Here is a 19,677-nt window from a genome sequence, read left to right as displayed (position 1 = left end):
AAAGAATGCTTTCAGCACCTTGTTGAATCAATGCCACATAGAATTAAAGCCGTTCTGAAGGTGAAAGGGGGTTAAACACCGTATTAGTATGGTGTTCCTAATAGTCCTTCAGGTGAGTGTAAGTTAAGGCCTATTTAACATATGGTGGTTTAACACATATGTATTCCTTTTAAAACATTGATCACTGAATGTAATATGCAATAAACCACTTACTGCCTTCTCCATGTCGTGACATAAGGGAAGGTGGGTGTAATGTTTTGCCTGTGGTTGTGTGGTTAGCACTTTTGCCTCACAGAAATATCATTTCTGGGTGTAAGGCAAGGCAAGGCAAGTTTATTTGTACAGCACAATTCGTACACAAAGTAATTCAAAGTGATTTACAGAATAAGACAGACATTAAAATCACACAAATAATCATAAAATTTACAAAAACAGAAGAGTGCAGAATAAAAACCTTTCAGCCGTGTGCACCACTAAACAGAACTGTTTTGAGCCTGGATTTAAACATTGTCAGAGTGCGAGATGGTTCATATGGCACTAACATGTTGGAGTTGTACTTTGGTGCTAGGCCACGGAGAGATTTGTACACAAGCAGAGCTTCTTTAAAGTCTATTCTTTGAGATACAGGAGGCCAGTACAGAGACCTGAGAACAGGACTTATGTGCTCGTACTTCCTGGATCTAGTCAGCATTCTGGATGTACTGCAGCTGTTTTAACACACGTTCGGAGAGGCCAGTGAGCAGGCCGTTACAGTAGTCTAACCGACTGGAGACAAATGCATGGATAAGAGTCCAAGTCTGCCTTTGACAGTATACATTTGATTTTTGCAATGTTTTTTAAGTGGTAAAAAGCTGCAAACGTTACTAATGTCTGAGTTCATCATTACCCCTTTCTGGCCTGATTTGAAGGTTTTAGAGAGACTGTTGAGGTGACTGCTGACACTCAATATTTCTGTGGGCCAAAAATGAGGACTTCAGTCTTGCCTGAGTTTAGCAGAAGAACGTTGTTTTGCATCCACACACTGATCTGTTGGATGCAGTGGCAGAGTAAATCCACTGGTCCATATTCACCTGCTGCCAGTGAGACATACATCTGAGTCATCTGCATAGATGACACATTATTGCTTTTTGGGAATGTTCCAGATTTAAGTGACACATTAACTGTGTGGCAACACAGGGTCACCCCGCCGAGAGTATGTTTTTTATTTTTTTTTTTGGGGGGGAGGTCTTAAGGCCCAAGGGTCACAATCAAATTTACAGTGTAAAAGACAGATAAGATCCTGAATTAAAAGATGAGACATGACAAATGATTAAAATTACTTTATTTAAAAAGGTTTTTCTTTCAAATATTCTAAATTTAATTCTAATATGGCTAAAACTAAATAAAGTTAAACAGGACAACTAAATTTAGAAAAATGTATTACAACATTAAGTTCAAAAGATAAAAGTTTTAATTTTATTTCAAAGACAAGCTAACAGTTAAGTTGGCATTTCAAATAGGCCTAGGAATAAAACCAACAGTTTAAAATTACCAAAAGAACCAAAATAAGCTAGCTGGGGCCACCAGTGGTGAGCAGACTATCTTGGGTGTGCCCAGGAGTGCTACCACATACCCACCTCAGTGGACACAGCAAACAGCGCAGCAAAATGAAAAGTGCATAAAACTGAACTCGTGATCCCAGTGCACTAAATCACATGCAAAGGTGGGGGAACCTCACCAATGTGCCTAGCCAACCACCAGAGGGCACCCAGCGTCGCTGAAACAAAATAAGATAATTAGACTCCAGTTGGGATGCAAGACAATGTACAAAGCTGAGTGCAAAAACAGTTTGCAAAATAACAGCCCCAGGTTTAGCCTGAAAAACAACAAAATGTTAAAAAGGCTCACCTGTATTACAACCTTCTGCCTTACAATCAACTTAGCAACCTTCAAAGCCCAGCAGGAATTAAACCAGCCCTCTGTCACAGATCTACCATGGTTTGACGCCCCCAGACCAACAGTGCAGAGCAGGATTAATGAAAATAAATTATATTAACTTACAATTTAAACCATACATCAAGAGCCTCTTTCTTACCTCGCAGTCAACCCAAGCCAAGGTACAGCAACGGACAGAGTGGCAGCAGCAAAGAGTGCCATATTGGGAACAGGTGGCTTAAATAATTCCTAACTAGGAGGGTGGGGTCAAGGGTGGAGCCCACAATAGTACTTTCAAGGGCAGAAAGGGAAAGCAGACAATCCCACTACATTCACAAGTGATGACAGCAAACTGTTGAGCACAGACTTTACAGAAATTTAGTAGGTAACACATCGAGGCAGCAGATGAACTCAGACTGGTGACAATCTCTTAAATGGTTTTTGTCAGTTTTGTTTTTGCAGCGCCTCTTCAAGCGTCAAAGCGGCATGAATCTGCCGTTGATGTGGTGTGTCTTGAGCGTTTGGGCGTCGGACGCTCAAGATCCGTGTCCAAAAGTTGAAAAAGCTGAAATTTTTGGTGTTTGACGTGCAGCGTTAACCAATTAGAGACCACGCTCCAGTTTTAATGCCCTGAACTTTGTAATTAAAGAATACTGAAAACTCATAGCACTTAGATGTGGAAATAAACCTGGAGCTTTGATTTGCGCCATTCCTGCTCGGCCCTCCGGCACTCCCTTTTCTGTGCCCTGACCAAGTCATCATTCCTCCATGGCGCTTTCTACTTATCTTTAACCATTTTAACCTTCATCAGGGCAATGGTGTCCAGAACATTCAAAACACTCGAAGTCACAGAGTTCAACAAATCATCAACATTAGAACATGAGGCATTTTCAAAGTGTGTCATTTCCATGAACAGTGCACCTGTGTTATCAATTATGTGTCTCCGTCGAACAACTGCAGGACCAGCCGCTGGTGTGAGAATAACAGACAGGTCCAAAAAGACACAGAAATGATCAGATAGAGCAACATCCACCACATTGACATTTGAAATATTTAGTCCTTTTGTAATGAGCAGGTCCAGAGTGTGCCCTCTGTTGTGGGTGGGCTCACTGACATGCTGAGCCAGACCAAAGGTTTCAAAGACAGAACTGAGTTCTTTAGCATTTCTGTCAAACACATTATCCCCATGTACATTAAAATCACCTGTAATGACTGAACTATCAAAGTCAGTGCATATGACTGAAAGCATCTCAGTAAAATCATCAATAAAACTCAGACAGTGCTGGGGAGGTTTGAATGTGGCTAAGTAGAGTATGGGGGGGGATTGTTTTAGCTCCATGTTAAAGGAAACATAGTGACCAGATTATCTCTAAAAAAAGCACAGACACCTCCACCCTTTTTGTTTATTCATGTTTCAGATTTAAATTTGAAGTTGCATTTCACTAGTATTGCATTACCTGTATTTTTGTCGAGCCATGTTTCGGTTAAAAACATAAAATCAAGATTAAAAGAAGAGATAAAATCATTAATTAAAAATTACATGTTGAACAGGTCCTTTCGTTTCCAGAATAGATCAAAGTTCTCAATGTAGTGCAGTCCTCTAGCTACACATTCATTCAACAGCCATGTGTTCAGCTGAAACAGCCGAGTAAATTTGTTCATCTTCCTTCTGTTTAGGAAGAGGTCCACTGATAAATGGCTTAACCTCCACTTTATCAAGCTCCTCAAAAAATTTTATGAAATTATTTTTCAAGATTTCAGTCTGTGTCAACTGCACCCACATGCACAATCAGCTGTTTAGCTCCTTGGTATGTTGACACAACTTTTGGCAGAAGTTTTGTAATCTCAAAAACAGTGTGATTGGGATAAGAGCAAGTTTGGATTCCTCTGTGGCTCACATCTCTGATAGCACCGTCTTCTAGCCTCAGCATATCTCCAACCTTGACGTTTGGGACAGATTGCAAGTCTGCTGCTGCTCTTTTCCCAACTTCATTGCTCTTATTTTGTGACAAAAATCCATTTTCTGTTTGTTTGTTAACATCAACATCAGTCTGTCAGTGGTAAAAATCTTTTTTTAAGCTGTATTTTGTGTGTTGTAACTATATTAACATTGTCTTTTATCACTTGTTGAGTTGGCTTGGCATTCTTGTCTTTACAAAGTTTTGAAAAAGATACCGTATCGCTCAGGTTTAAGTTGAAAGTAGCAGTTTTCACCCTTTTCTCTGAAAGTAACTGTGGGCTGCTTACCACTGGAAGTCATGGTAAAACAAATATCCATGCTTGTAGCTCATTAATTTGTTGTTGATTGTTCCGACAGTGTTCGCAGAAAGAATTCCTTTGGCTACATGTCGCTGGCTCATCAGAAATTTTGTTAAAATTTTTTAAAATGGTTTAAAAGTCTTGGTTTACTTAAAAGAACATCATAACTAAACAAATCTTCCAGCACTGGAAGAGGTAACATGATTAAAAAGAAAGTAAACAAGGAAACAGCAGGAGCAAGCAAGATTTGTGTCTGCTCTCTTCAGAAGCAGGAAGTAAAAAGTGTAGTTTTCTTGTCCTTCCTATGTCTGGGTGCTTGTCCTGCAGATGCTCCACTTTCCTCCATAAACTTAAAACATGCACAATATACTGCTCCTGACAGGTTTCTGTGGTGACACTGGTTCAAAAATTATTGGATCAAATGCTAAGAAACAAACACATTTCAATATGGGAATGTATGTAGATCACCACCAAGTCTATACACACAAATATATTTAGATTCAAGTAGATTCAGTTTAAAAAATGTTAAGTTGTACAATAGTGCCTTGGCAAAATATAGTGTGTCAACTGAAAAGTGAAAGTATTTTTTATGAGTGTGTGAGACTCAAAAAAAGAAAAAATACAGAAAAGGCTGAGGGATTTATTTTTAACACATTTGAGCAAGCAAAACTATACAAATAAAAACAGGTAGAAAAGAAAAAGAAGATCGATTCAATTATTTCTACCAAACAAAATTCAGCCCAAATCTTTTTCAAAATTACTACATCTGAAGCTTTATTACATCTAAAAATCAGCTTAAAATACTTACATTTTACTCTTTAAGTACATTTTTCCAGAGACCAAGAGTCATTATCAGTACTTTTACTTAAGTATCAAAATTGAGTACTCCCACCACTGTTAATAAGTTAACTGAGCAATATTGAGTACCTCAGTAATCTACCTCAGCTCGTCATGGTGGAGTAAAATTGCCAACTCCTACAGCCAAGACTGTAGCATTCAAATAACAGCACGGTATATCAGCAATCCCTAAACTCAAAGGCGTTTCAAACCTCACATCACTACGTCCCTGTAAACCAGTGTCTAAACCCAGCTGTCTTTCAAAGCATTTTCCATATTGCGAAATGTCCCGGGGGCAGACACAACACTGTTTTATGGGAATACTTTACCTATGGCCCGGTGGCGAGGGCTGCTTTCTCTGCCTTTAATTGTGGAGTTATTAAAATGTAGTGTGTGATGCAGCTGGAGGTGCTAATTACCATGCTGTGCTTTGGGTCAATGCGTGCTAATGCTAATGCTGTAGCAGAATCCAGATCACTGCCACAGCTGCCGGCCTTCCCTTTAGAGACACTGGAATTACAGGGAGCGCCATCTTCACGGTTGGTTAACGGTAATTTCAAAAGTACTGTAACTCGTTTTACACAGCTATGGTTTACATGGGGATCTGAGTGCTCCATTATTACAGTTAATCTGAAAACACATGAATAATGCTTAATACAGAAACTAATTAAAGATTTAAAGGTCAATTATGTAACTTTTCAGCTGGAGTCACCTGCTTGGTGACTTACTATAGAACTGACCTATCCATGGGCTTCAGACTCGTGAAACATTAGGACTGTTACCATAGCAATTAACAATTCAAAACAGAATATGATATCTTTTGAATGGTGAAAAATGCTCAAAATGTTGCCTATAACAGAAAGTTGAAATCCATGAATAACTAGGCATGATGGTGTCATTTGCTTGTCCCCATGCAGATAGATTAAACTTCCTGCTTCTGAAGAGTGCAGATGCAAACCTTGCTTGCTCCTGCTGCATCTTTCTTACTTTGCATTTTTTAATCATTTTACCTCTTCCATTGCTGGGAGATTTGTTTAGTTATGATTTTCTCTTAAGTAAACCAAGATTTTTAAACCATTTTTACCTTTTTTTAACAAAATTTTTGACAAGCCACCAACATGTCTGGGGGAAGAAACAAAAGGAATTCTTTCTACGAACGCTGTCGGAACTATCAACAACAAATTACTGACCTATAAGCACGGATATTTGTTTTAGAATCTGAAAAAGGACTTCACCGAACTCTCCCTGTGACTTCCAGTGGTAAGCAGCCTACAGTTACTTTCAGAGAAGAGAGTGAAAAAACTGCTACTTTCAACTTAAACGTGAGTGATACGGTGTCTTTTCCAAAACTTTGTAAAGACAAGAATTTCAAGCAAACGCGACAAGTGATAAGAGGCAATGCTAATATAGTTACATCACCCAAAATACAGCTTACAGATTTTTACCACTGTCACAGACTGATGTTGATGTTAATATACAAACGGAAAATGGATTTTTGTCGCAAAACAAGAGCAATGAAGTTGGCAAAAGAGCGGGGGCAGACAGGCGGTCTATGCCAAACGTCAAGGTCAGATATACGCTGCTGCTAGGAGATGGTGCTATCAGAGATGTGACTCACAGAGGAATCCAAACTTGCTCGTACCCCAGTCACACTGTCTCTGAGATTACAAAACTCCCCCCAAAAGTTTTGTCAAAACACCAAGGAGCTAAACAGCTGATTGTGCACGTGGGTGCAGTTGACACTAGAATGAATGAGACTGAAATCTTGAAAAAGGATTTCACTGAATTATTTGAGGAGCTTGATAAAGTGGAGGTTAAGACTTTCATCAGTGGACCTCTTCCTAGTATAGACAGAAGGAAGATGAACAAATTTACCCGGCTGCTTCAGCTGAACCCATGACTGTTCAACGAATGTGCAGCCAGAGGACTGCACTATATTGAGAACTTTGATCTATTCTGGAAACGAGAGGGCCTGTTCAAGGGAAATGGCCCCCACCTGAGCAAAAGTGGAGTAAGAGTGTTGACAGATAACCTCCTCCACACTCTGAGGCACCGGCCTGGCCAGGGTCCTGGGCCAGTGAGAGAAAAGAGGAATGAGAGAAGCATTCCTGCTGCACCAACCAGAGACTGAGCAAATGTGTCAGCACCACCAGCAGCACCACAACTACAACCACCACCTCCCCCAGCGAAGGAGTCACCACCAGCAGCACAACCATCTCCCCCAGCGAAGGATTCAGCAGCACCACCACCTCCCCAAGAGAACAAATCACCATCACCACCACCTTCAAAAGTGAAGTATGCATCTCCAGCGTCACTTCCTCCAGGGCCATGTCACAGGCTTTGAACCTGTCTGTAACAGCCCCAGCAGAGGTTTCAGTCCCAGTAACACCCACATCACCTCCCCTGCCCACAGACCAGCCCTGGGTCCCCTTTGCTACATCTACTCCCTCTAGGGACTCCTCACTCTCCTTCTCCTCCCCACCTTCACCTATGGCCCTTCCCGACCATCTAGAATGTCTCATCAGATCAGGAATTAAGATGGCTCCCCTCACACCTAATATAGGGCGATCGAGAGTTCTGGCATCAACTATGCTGAACTTTTTTAATGTGCGAAATTTTAGACATGTAAGGCCTTTTATGACACAGCACTCAGCTAAACTTTTTTTACATTCAATGATTTTTTCTCACTTGCTGCCGGCACAACACAAAAAACAATCGAATCCCTCTTTAAAAAAGCCATAAAAATCTTTGACAAAAAACCAGCTCCTTTCACCATTGTATTGTTTTAGAAAAATATAACTGGTTGAATTTTGATAATTTTATACAGTTTAAAAATGCTTGTTTTATATTTAAAGTTCTACACGGACTTGCTCCTCCTCTGCTGAAAGACTTTATCAAATTAAAGACTGTGACTGGGATGGGAACCAGGGCCACATCTCGAGGAGATTGTGATGTACCACACAGACGCACTAAATTTGGACAAACCGTGCTCTCTGTTAAAGGGACTCATACTTTGGAATAGTCTTCCTCTGACAATAAGAGAATGTTCATCTCTGTCCACATTCAAACTGCACCTTAAACTGTGGCTGAAGGAAAACCAGGTCTGTGAGCACTTTTAGCTGCTTTTATTGTATTTTTGTAATGTCCAAGTTGTATTTGTTGTCTGTGTACCTGCCTAGGGACAACAGATGGAAACTAGCATTTTTTGCTATAATCTGGCATATTACACTGTTTACAGATGTTCATTAATATGCGCTGTCCCTATCAAATAAATAAATAAACCTCCCCCCGCACTGTCTGAGTTTTATTGATGATTTTACTGAGATGCTTTCAGTCATATGCACAGACTTTGATGGTTTGGTAATTACAGGTGATTTTAATGTACATGTGGATAATGTGTTTGACAGAAACACTAAAGAGCTCAGTTCTGTCTTTGAAACATTTGGTCTGACTCAGCATGTCAGCGAGCCCACCCACAACAGAGGACACACTCTTGACCTGCTCATTACAAAAGGACTAAATATTTCAAATGTCAATGTGGTGGATGTTGCTCTGTCTGATCATTTCTGTGTCTTTTTTGACCTGTCTGTTATTGCCAAACCAGCGGCTGGTCCTACATTTGTTCGAAGGAGACACATAAATGATAAAACAGGTGCACTGTTCATGGAAATGACACGCTTTGAAAATGCCTCATTTTCTAATGTTGATGATTTGTTGAACTCTGTAACTTCGAGTGTTGTGAATGTTGTGAACACCATTGCCCTGATGAAAGTTAAAATGGTTAAAGATAAGTAGAACGCTCCATGGAGGAATGATGACTTGGTCAGGGCACAGAAAAGGGAGTGCCGAGCGGGAATGACGCAAGTCAAAGCTCCAGGTTCATTATGAGATCTACAGAGAAAAGATGCACATGTACAACCACACTTTATGTAGAACAAGGCAAAGATATTTTTCTGACATTATTGGAAGTTGTAGTAACAACTCTCGTGTCCTGTTTGCGACGGTAAACAGATTAACAAAACCCCCAGCTTCACTGCCATTAGAACTAATTTCCACATCTAAGTGCAATGAGTTTGCAGTATTCTTTAATGACAAGATCCAGGGCATTAAAAATGCCATAAATTCCACAACGCAAATAACAACCCAGCACCCACCTAGACACTTAGAACTGACTCACTTTACACCTGTAACTGACAAAACTGTCCAAGAGATCGTCACCAGTCTGAGTTCATCTACATGCTGCCTCGATGTGTTACCCACTAAATTTCTAAAGTCTGTGCTCAACAGTTTGCTGTCAGCACTCACTCACATAGTTAATATGTCACTTCAATCTGGAACATTCCAAAGTGCTTTGAAAACTATGGTTATCGAGCCTCTCCTAAAGAAGAGCAGTCTTGATGCCACAATGTTGAACAATTATCGGCCAATCTCAAATCTGCCGTTTTTAGGCAAAGTCCTCGAAAAAGTTGTTTACCAACAGCTTATTAACTTCCTCGAAATGAACAACTCCCTTGATGTCTTCCAATTAGGTTTTAGTCCCCACCACAGCACTGAGACTGCTTTTATCAAGGTGATAAATGACATCCGCCTGAACACTGATGCAGGCAAAGTCTCTAGATCTGAGTGCTGCCTTTGACACTGTTGATCATGGGATCCTCTTACAGAGACTAGGGGACTGGGTGGGCATCTCTGGTACGGCACTAAATTGGTTCAAGTCCTATTTAGAAAACAGGGAGTAATTTGTTGAAATTGGAAAATGTGTATCTGATAAAATGTCCCTGACCTGTGGGGTGCCCCAGGGTTCAATCCTAGGACCCCTGCTTTTCAATCTCTACATGCTGCCGTTAGGCCAGTTAATACACAACAATAATGTGTCTTACCACAACTCTGCAGATGACACTCAGATCTATGTCTCACTGGCAGCAGTTGAATATGGACCAGTGAATTCACTCTGCCACTGCATCCAACAGATCAGTGTGTGGATGCAAAACAACTTTCTTCTGCTAAACTCAGACAAAACTGAAGTCATCATCTTTGGCCCACAGAAACATAAAGTGTCAGCAGTCACCTCCAGTCTCTCTCTCTAAAACCTTCAAATCAGGCTAGAAATCTAGGGGTAATAATGGACTCAGATTTGAACTTTAACAGCCACATCAAATCAATAACATCTGCAGCTTAATTTTTAAGCTGCAGATGTTAATGATAATTTACCACTTAAAAAACATAGCAAAAATCAAAGGTATACTGTCAAAGTCAGACTTAGAGAGACTTATCCATGCATTTGTCTCCAGTAGGTTAGACTACTGTAGCGGCCTGCTCACTGGCCTCTCCAAACGAGCCTTAACACAGCTGCAATACGTCCAGAACGCTGCTGCTCGGGTCCTGACTAGAACCAGGAAGTACGAGCACATAAGTCCTGTGCTCAGGTCTCTGCACTGGCTTCCTATAGCTCAAAGAATAGACTTTAAAGCAGCTCTGCTTGTGTATAAGTCTCTCCATGGCCTAGGTCCAAAGTATATCTCCGACATGTTGGTGCCATATGAACCATCTCACACACTGAGGACTTCAGGGACCAGCCTCCTGCTGGTGCCCACAGTCAAGACTAAACATGGGGAATCAGCGTTTAAGTTTTATGCAGCTAAAACCTGGAACATTCTTCCCGAAGATGTGAGACAGGCCTCGACTTTGACAATGTTTAAATCCAGCCTCAAAACGGTTCTGTTTAGCTGTGCATATGACTGTGTCATGATGCCTGCATTTCCTGTCCTCCTGTGTTCTCTTCCCCTCCCCTACCTGTCTGCCTGGAGCTGGTCGGAGTTCCTGACTCCTCTCCCGCCTCACCTGGAGCACATCAGCACAATTACCTCCCCCTGCTGCCGAGCATATGAGGGCTCGGCAGAAGACACTCGGAGCCAGACCGTCCGCGTGTCAACGTGAATGAAGCTTAGTTTTTGCATCTTTGTTGCCTGTCTGCCTGTTACTCATTGGACTTTACTACGCCCGTCTGGTCTGCCTCCTGCTCCCTGGCTCCCCGTGTGCGTTAAATGAACTATTAAAAACTGAAATTCACCATTTTGTAAATAAACGCTGTCAACTTGCCCCGAGTCTGCACTCCTTGGTCCGCACCCGCACTAGCCGTTACGACAGACTGAAAGGTTTTTATTTTGCACTCTTCTCTTTTAATGGTAATTTTATGATGATTATTTGTGATTATTTATGTTTTGATTTGTGTGATTTTAGTGTCTTTCTTATTCTGTAAAGCACTTTGAATTACCTTGTGTACGAATTGTGCTATGCAAATAAACTTGCCTTGCCTTGCCTAGATACTTTAATGGCATATTGTGGAATATTCTAATAGTCAAAAAAATAACATCTTCATGCAGACAGGCAGGTGCTGGACCCTCCTCTAGAAAAATTACATAAAGCACCTTTAAAACTGTACAGTTGAAACCAGAAGTTTATATACACTATATAAAAAGACAAATGCAGGGTTTTTTTTCTCACTGTCGACATGAAATCAGATGAAGTTAGGATTCCGAAAATGATTTCTATTTGCTAAATGCCAGAATAATGAGAGAAGGATATTTAAGACAATGTTTTATTACTTTCTTCAGAGTCAGAAGTTTACATACATTTAAATAGTATTTGGCACCATTTCCTTTAAACTGTATGACTTGGGTCACATGTTTTAAATGTCCTTCCACAAGATTCTCACAATTGTTGGCCGGAATTTTGGCCCATTCGTCCTTCAATGGTATATACGGAATGCCAGAATGTAAAAGGAAAGATATTGTCAGTAGGGGAGAAGGGGGAGGTATTCAAACTGAGATGTAAGCAGTATGCTAATTGTAAGAGTACACATTGCTGATTATAACTGTAGAGCAAATTTAGTAAAGTTAAAGCTCATCAGCATGCACTTGTACTGCACTGCCGGAAGAAACAGAGCAAAGATCACTCTGTGTTCCATTAACAATGAATTTAAGGGTAAAATCATGAGTTATTGTTACTTGACAAAAGGTCGAGAGGAAGAACAATTATAGATAACATGAAGCAAGCAATGTCAGGTCATTAAATCTGCCCAATGTAACTTTTCTAGTGGACAGTTTGTCACCTGCTTGTCCCTACGATAATGCTATTGCTTGACTAGAAGTTCCAAAGCAGGACCTATTAACTTATCTATGTACATGTAAACAGGGTAGGCAGATCAGATCTGTGGAGAGGTAAGCCTGTTCAAAGTAAGACAGCATGTTTTTCAAGCCATTATTGGTAGCAATGAAATGCCTGTAACTGAATATACTCAAGACAGTTTAATGCCATTGAGTGGAACATGCATTCAAAGCAATAACGTCTCCATGGAAACAAGCAGGTGGCGGACCTGCACTAGAAACGTGTACTTTTAACAGGCTTTTTATTACATATATTAGTACTGTGGTGGAAAAAGTACTCAATTGTGTTACTTACGTAAAAGTATAGATACCAGGGCAAAAAAATACTCAAGTAAAAGTAAAATTATCACATGAAAATATCTACTTAACAAAAAGTATTAAAGTACCCTTTTAAAAATGTACTTTTATGAGGTATTATGAACCTTCAAATGTAAAGATTTGATAAAGATTTGTGTTCAATTTTGTTCAGCAGAAACAACTGAATCAATAGTTTTTTCCTGTCTGTTTTTATTTGTATATATTTTCTTAAAAATAAACCCCTCAGATAGTACAGATACCTGCTCTCAAATATATTGAAGTAAAAGTAAAAAGTAGTATATTTATCTTCCCTCCACATGTTCAGGAGTCGTTAAAACTAAAGTCTTATTAATACCACTGTCTCACTGCTCTAACATTAAGCCTTTCAGATGAAAACTACTACATATACATACATATACATATACTACTACATGGGGCCAAACACAACAGCAAGAAAGAGAGAAGGAGGTGCTTTAGAATAGACTGGAGACTTAGTGAAATGTAATTTTATTACATTTTACACATTGTCATTTATTAACAGTAGAGTAGCATTGAGAAAAGACATAGCAATAGGCGCCAGTAGTTCAGCTGGTAGAGTGTTTTTCCACTGACCCGAAAGTTGGCGGTGCGACTCCAGCTCCCACAGATGAATGCTGTTGTTGTGTCCTCCTTGGGCAAAGCACTTAACCCACCTCTCCCTCAGTGTTTGCACACACTGGTGTATGAGAGTGTGTGTGAATGGGTGAGTGGTTCCTTGAAGTAAAGCACTTTGAGTAGCTTGAAGGTATTTACCATTTTGGAAAAAATTCTAGATTACTGGTATAGGGGCAGAGGTGGGTAGAGTAGCCAAAAATTGTATTCAAGAGTAACTTAAAGAGTAACTATATGGACATAACATCTGATTTATAATTTGAGGTTAATTTAATGGTAAAAATATTAATGACTACACAAAATCTGGTATTTTCAAAGGATAACACTGAATTGAGAAAAAACATACATTATATCTGAAGGAACAGTGCAAGAAACACAAATATTCAAATCATTTCATATTGTCAACATAAAGCTTTTGTCACTTGTAGAATTACTGGCAGTGGGAAGAGTAACCAAGATATTTACTACTAAGTAAGAATCAATTTATTTAAAAATTTACTCAAGTAAATATGACTAAGTAAATGTAACTGTGTTTACTGAAAAAATAGTTATGTCGCAAATTCGTGTACTAAATTTGATTAGCAGGTATCAGTACTATGAGCTGCTGAATTGATATATCGCCAAGAATATATTTTTTTATGTATCGCATAAGAGAATCGTGAGGGGTCCTGTGATTCCAAGATTGAGTAGTCATATCGTCTGCCCCATCTAACCAGATTCACTTCATCTTCCTCTCCCGCACCATTTCACTACATTGATAAATCTCTTTTGTCTTCCTCTTAACCTCCTGCCAGATCTATAACCCATATTTTCACTATCAAGCTCATTTATAAAGCACGTTGGAGGAAGTAGCTCAGGTTTTTGCCTTGGCGGAAAAGGCTATTATCAGCTGGAACTGATCTAGAAATTATATATATGTGCAGATAAAGTCAAATATACACAAAAACTTTGAATCAAAAAGAGCACTAGACTAGAATGTTCCACAGCAGGGCATGTTAACTTATCTATCTTCATGGCAACTAGCAGATCAGATCCGGAGAGGTGAGCTTGTTCAAAGTAAGAATACATGTTTTTTAAGAGATTTTTGGTAGCAATGAAACTCTAATTGAATAAATGCAAGATAGTTTAATGCCACTGAGAGGAACATGTAGGCAAAGCAATAATGTCTCCCTGGAAACAACCAGGTGGCGGACCTGCACTAGATACATTGCATACTTTTAACAGACATTTATTTTACTGATGTCACAAAATGCTTCTGGAAATATTTGGTAACAATCCTTTCATCACTAGTTGGAGGTTACTGGTTCGAATCCCACTCACAGCATTAGCAAGGTTGGCAGAGTGGTCAGAAATTGTCTAGGTGCGTTAGAGGCTTGATTCCAGCTCCTACAGGTGAATACTGTTCTTCAGCAAGACACCTAACTCACATCTGCGTACATTGCCATTTGAATGTGTGTGAGTAGGTTCCTTGATGTAAAGAGCTTTGAGTGCCTTGAAGAGGGAGCTTCACTTCTTTATAATGTCCTCTGCCCCCCGATGAATGAGTGCCTCAACTGTTTTTTTTATAAAATTCAGACTGCAGAGAGTGCTTGCTAAAAAGGCATATGATTTTTTTTACCCTGCCGGAATGGTGCTCAGAAAATACAGGTGCTATGACAATGGACCCATTTATGTTTAAGTCATTTTATTTGATTTATTTATTTTATTTGCAGTTTACAATAGACATATGGTAAAATAGTGCCTTACTTTAGTATATGTGATGGTTTACAGCCGGATCAAGCATAAAATCTCTAAATTCTACTAAACTGCACTTTTGTTGTGATGGCATTTCCAATTAAGGGGGAATCTCATTCATTTCAATGGAGATATTTTGCATTTTTGAATGTTTCACCACTAAAATAGATATAAACTTTTGATTTGATTTGTGCAAAATGTTTGGTGTTCACCAACAAGTCAAAAATGCACTGGGAGGCTATGTAATTCATATAGAAATTATTTGCAACCCCATGCAAAATAATACAACCCGAATGACGATGGTGGTGCCATGTAGGGTGACCAGACATCCCTATTTACCTGAGACAGTGCCAGTTTTAAGCCATTTGTCCCATGTCCCAGTGGATCATCCAAAGCAAATATGATTTATTGTAGTTTTATACAAGAAACATCGTAGGTGTCTCTATTTTTAACCCATTTGATTTGCGCCAACAGTAAAAAGTAGTATATTGTCAAATTTTTTTGTTCAGATCATAGTCTGTATAAAGAAGTTAGCTAAGGGAGTATGACATCACCCACAGTTAAATGAAGATCATCGAGGTTAGCAGTTACAGAGTGAATTTGGACCCAAGTTGCATATTAGGAATTCTGAATGCAAGTATCATAACAACTAAAGAACCAATCTGAAGCAAGGCTGTTGAAAGTAATGCCCCTTCCTCCCCACACCACTCTTTAACAGGGAGCAAGCGCTTAGCATCGCAGTCAATCAAACCAATCTTGAGTTATGGACACAATAGCAAAATAAAAACACCCGGATCAAGATCAAAATGATGAGCCTGACAGAAGCAGTTACAGAGAGAGGAGCGACAGTTTTGCGTTGTAAAGTGAATTGAAGCCAAAATCAGTGGAGCTGGAAGTGTGCCCATGTTCACTTCCTTTTTCAAACACGGCAGCTAGTAGCTTAGCTATGTCCATTTATATATACAGACTATGGTTAAAATACAGAAAAATGTACTGGAAAATCACCGGAAGTCTCTCATGTTATAAACTGATTCACAAGTGAGTTGAGAATGGACCAAGTGCTTAATAAATGTCTTAATTACATGCTCTTTTCACAAGTTTGTCACTACCAACCAACCCAACCCGGTGTGTCCCAGTTTTTAATTTTGAAAATCTGGTCACCCTATTCTAGGCCTGTCACGATAACACATTTTGAAGTGCGATATATTACTGAAGTAAATTTAGATGATAAATGGGAATATTGAAACCAAACCATAAATATAAAGAATAAAGAATTATCCCAACCAAAAGTATTGTAAATGCATAATATTGTTAAAAATATGAGCTACAGTAAATAAATGCCAGAATGCAACAGTTAAGTAGTTAGTTAGTTCGTCAGTTAGAAGGTTGGATTATGAACTTCTATGTCCCATTACAGAAACAAACTAACTTCTACAGCTCAAATTGTATAATAATGCAGAAAAAAATAACCAAAAATGTCCAATTAGTACCAAGAAAAAGTCCTTATAATAAATATTGATTCCCAAAAATGATTGTTCCATTTGTCATGTACTGACAGGCTACACCCACGGCAACATACAGAATATGTTACTAGTTTGTGAATGGCAATACAAGTTTTTCTGATTTTGATTTCTGTTAAAGTCTTTGTATCTATATTCTGATGCTATGACTGGTCCATTTTTCACCATTTTACTTGAACTCACCTCATGTCACCACCTCTCAACCTTCCTATCCAACGCCTCACCTTCAGACTTCTTCATAAATACATAACAGTGCTCATAAATAAGGCACACCAGGAGGAAAGTCTGCCAGCACCAATCTGTGTCCAAACCAAACGTCCTTGTATTGTGTGCTCCATACATACTGACTATATTAATCCATACAGTTTGTCCCTGAGGCCAGCCCATGTCTTTACACATTTACACATTTTTCTGCTATGCTGCTTTTGTCTGATGTTTCTTATGATATAGACTTGTCAATTCCCTTCACACCAGTTGTCTGAACTAGAGTTACTGAAGTGACGCAAATGCCGGATGAGTGGAATATAAATAAGCATAGACTGGGGCACTGGGAGATCAGTAGGAGCATGGTCAAGTCTGGGAGATATGGATTTGTGAATAGTAGAACATGTGGATAGCTGTGCTTATGCTCTTCTGTTTGTTTTCATTTGTCCTGAACACAAATTATAATGGATTTGTTTGAGCTTTTAGCCATGTTCTAACATTGTTCCTTCATAAACAACATATCTGAAGTTGGATTTTGCTTTCACACTTGTTTTATGGCAAATGGTCACATTTTTATGCAGTACTTTTCCACCTTTAACGCACTCAGAGTACATTAACATCAAGGAACCACATGAGCAGAATAAAACACGCAAAAATGCGTGTTTATATAAGCCCTATTTAAACACGCATTTTTGAAATGATCAGTTGTGTGACATCACAGATAAAACTCCAAAGGTCTCCTGCACTGTATTTAAGTCCATAAAATCAAAATCAGAGCATGTTTGTTGTCAAATTGTGTTCATTTGAACACTACCAAGTGAGCAGAATAAAACATGCAAAAATGCGTGTTTATATAAGCCCTATTTAAATACGCCTTTTTGAATTTACCAGTTGTGTGACGTCACAGGTAAAACTCCAGAGGTCTCCTGCGCTGTTTTAAAGTCCATAAAATCAAAATCAGAGCATGTTTGTCGTCAAATCGTGTTCATTGGAACAGCATGCTTCTTTTAGCATGCTGGAAAAAATCGCTAAATCCTACCTGTGGCTTGTTCACTTGTTTAGTAATTCTCGCTACTGCCAGCAGATGACCTCAGTTCTTAGTATTGGAGCGCACCTGTAGAAACAAGTTTTTCTTGTCTGAGGATAGGTATAATTTTATGTTCTAAAATATGAAATGCCAGCAAAAAGGTACTCAAGAGCATGTTTGAAAGCCAATAACAATACAGCTAAAACGCATAATATTGTTTCTTTAAAGCTGGGGCATCCAACTTTTTTCTTGCAAATGAGTAAATGTCCTCTGTTGTAGTATATTATTAACACAAATGATAAAATCAGATTGCGCACACAGCCTGCACCTAATTGGAAATAAGTAAAAAAGATAAAAATCAGAACGAAAGAGCCATGTTAATTGTTTTCATCCTGCTTCATTGCCCTGTGTGACAAGCTGTTATTAAAATGTGTGCCCTTCTCCCCTTTAGGTTATAGGTGACTTCAGATGGATATATGGACGTCAAAGTATCTCCGTTTCAAAAACACTGTCCAGATAGATCCAGCTAAATTGGGTTCATATAAGTTCAAACTATTCTCCCTCCTTGAGGCTCACAGTTGATCCCTGGTTTCATTTCTTGTCTAATTACTTAATATTTTAAGAAGCCTTTTTTCCATGAGTCATTACTGTAACATATGTTAGAGGAGAGATGGTGCATGGTCCCAGCAGGAGCAGAGGCGCAGTACACGTCTGAACCAATCAAATGACACTCGCACTCCAGTTAATCTCTTCAGCTCTCCTGCTTTCACCCAGTCATAGACCACTTCCTGTTTGTGTGTTCCCCTTTCTGAATAGATTACGTCAGTCCAGAGCCCCGGCCATGGGATCCTTTCATATGTAAAGCACCTCTCTGAAATGATCAGGCCAAATTCATTATTTCAAGTCTTCAGTACTACAAAGATTGACACTATATTATGTAGCTTTTGGCAATAGAGGGAAAATGTCGAAATAGTTGTTTTAGCTAGTATCTAATTGAAGAAAATAATCAAAGTAGTGTGTGAGTGTGTATTGATTATATTGCTTACATTTTATATTGTATTTCTCACCTGCTCAGGGACTACAGATGGAAAATAGCTTCAGCTATAATCTGGTGTAAAGCATCTTTAATGTTTTTGCACATTGTTCCTGTCAAATAAACTAATAAAGAAAGAAAGAAAGAAAGAAAGAAAGAAAGAAAGAAAGAAAGAAAAAGCGGGAAACAGATCCCCTGTCTGTCTTCTATACCTGAGAGCACATCTGTAACATTTATGCACCAAACATCTGCAGAATACAGATGAACAGCACACATGCTAAAAATACACAGAGGACATAAAAGGAAGAAGGACATTTTTATTTCAGTAATATGATTTTCTGTTTAAAGGCACTATGTCACTTTTCTAGTGGAGGGTCTGCCACCTGCTTGTCTCCATAGATACTTATTTGTGCATTGCATGTATTCAGGCAATTGTGAGCAACAAAAACACATAATGTTGTACATGCTTGATAATACCATAATGTCATTCTGTGGAAGCAGTAAGTAAAACAGTAACATCTGTTGCTATAAAGACAAGAAGTGGCAGACTTTCCACTATTACAAAGTGCACCTTTAGGTAAAGTATTACTAGTACTATCTCTTTAAAGTGATTATGACTAAGACTTGGTTACCAGATTCTCATATTTCCTTATTTTTATTTATTTCCTTTATTACGTAATATCAGAAGAGTAGGAGTGATGCTATGGAGGACATGTAAACAGCTTCTCATTACCAACACGGTTCCTACTGTGGTCCTGATCTCACAAAAACACTTTGTAGGAGGAAGAAAAACGAAAGGAGAGATGCAGAAAGAGTCAAAACAAAAGGAGAGAGAGAGAGAGAACAGATTGACAGGAGAGGGACAGAGAGAGAGAGAGAGAGAGAGAGAGAGAGAGAGAGAGAAAACAGATTGACAGGAGAGGGACAGAGAGAGAAAACAGATTGAGAGGAGAGGGACAGAGAGAGAGAGAGAAAACAGATTGACAGGAGAGGGACAGAGAGAGAGAGAGAGAGAACAGATTGACAGGAGAGGGA

Source organism: Periophthalmus magnuspinnatus, chromosome 13 (assembly GCF_009829125.3).
Source record: "Periophthalmus magnuspinnatus isolate fPerMag1 chromosome 13, fPerMag1.2.pri, whole genome shotgun sequence".
NCBI classification, from domain to species: domain Eukaryota; kingdom Metazoa; phylum Chordata; class Actinopteri; order Gobiiformes; family Gobiidae; genus Periophthalmus; species Periophthalmus magnuspinnatus.
The sequence above is the reverse complement of the archived record's forward strand: the minus strand, read 5'-3'. Positions refer to the sequence as shown.